This window comes from Amphimedon queenslandica, unplaced genomic scaffold (genome assembly GCF_000090795.2).
Source record: "Amphimedon queenslandica unplaced genomic scaffold, v1.1 AMPQUscaffold_10257_Cont17291, whole genome shotgun sequence".
In the NCBI taxonomy this organism is placed as follows: domain Eukaryota; kingdom Metazoa; phylum Porifera; class Demospongiae; order Haplosclerida; family Niphatidae; genus Amphimedon; species Amphimedon queenslandica.
In genome coordinates this window covers 67-1,331 of record NW_003549472.1, presented here as the reverse complement: position 1 = coordinate 1,331, position 1,265 = coordinate 67, and the positions used below count along the sequence as shown (strand labels likewise).

General features: G+C 33.4%; 1 long non-coding RNA gene across 1 annotated transcript; it reads right to left on the bottom strand.

The window, feature by feature from the left end:
- Nucleotides 1–401: 401 nt before the first annotated feature.
- On the bottom strand, nucleotides 402–885 carry LOC109590285 (uncharacterized). Its single transcript, XR_002189245.1, has 3 exons — nucleotides 811–885; nucleotides 505–561; nucleotides 402–462 (listed from the first exon to the last, which is right to left on the bottom strand). It is a non-coding gene; the product is annotated as an uncharacterized LOC109590285 (long non-coding RNA).
- Between the last annotated feature and the right edge of the window lie 380 nt (nucleotides 886–1,265).

Sequence of the window (1,265 nt, the reverse complement as noted above, 5' to 3'; positions counted from 1 at the left end):
CAAAGCTGTAAGAGTATCTTCATTTAATTCATAATCTTGCAGTTTAATAGGGAATGTAATTTCAATATCTATAATAGAAGAATTAACTACAGGTAACACATATACACATGCTCTTACTAGAGTCATTTCTTATTCGTGGTTCCCAAGTTCGTCTTCGGTATGTTAAAAGCTGCGTTCCTGTGATACTACACTTCCCAGTAAGAGATGGCTTTGTTGGTGCAGCTATTCTAGATACCGTGTCATAAAACCTCCTTCCGATTTTCATTTCAGGGTAGCGGATTTTAAATTTAGCACAAAGATCATCTGAGTCTAATGCTTCTTCAAAAAGATCAATAAGCTCTCCATATGTAGGCTTGCCACGGTCAGATTCTGCACCATTATATAATTGCACTTCTTTATTACAATTTTGAACTTCCATATTTAATGTATGAATTTGACGGGAAAAATCTCCACCAGACTTTCCTAACAACAAATGTAACCTAATTTACTCATATACACTAATACCTGTGCACTGAGATGACACAGATGCTCCTTTAGCTCTAGTATTCATTTGAGAGTAACCTACATGTAAAACAATCATTGAACCAGATGGATAGGAATATAGGAATCACTCTAAATTATGCACACAAATAGAAGAACCACCCCTCTATGCAAAAACACTATGAGGGATCTCGTATATTAACTCGGTGTAGTTTTACAAAATTATTTATACTAATTGGTGAAAAAACCGCAAATACCCTCATCACTATTTTAACCTATTACAAGCACTTAACAAGTAGTTTTAAACAATTTCTATATTAAAACTCTTACCTTGTAGGCACAAAACACAGAGAGATTACTTGTACCACTTTACGTCGTTGCTGCAGGTTCACGTAGGTCGAGAGAAATCAATTAATTAATACTCGATGATTAATTTTTAATTTTAACCCTTTGATGACAGGATTTAAAAACTTTAAAAAATCATAAATGTGAAACCACTGCTTTCCTAGCGATTTTACTTGAGCTGGAGCATTTATTCAGTTAGGTAAAAAATGTGATATATTTATTAGTTTAAATCTTGATTTTCAGATTTTCACTTTAGACACCCTAGCATGGGAAGTAAGCGACAGTTATCTTTCTTCTCCTATATCAACCATCCAGCCTCCAAAAAAACTCCCACTCAGAGTGAAACTGGATGTAGTTCTCACACAACTGTAAGTGACTAGCCATGATTTTCATCAATTTTGTTTTTATTTTAATTTAATTTAATTGTTATTTTGTCATAT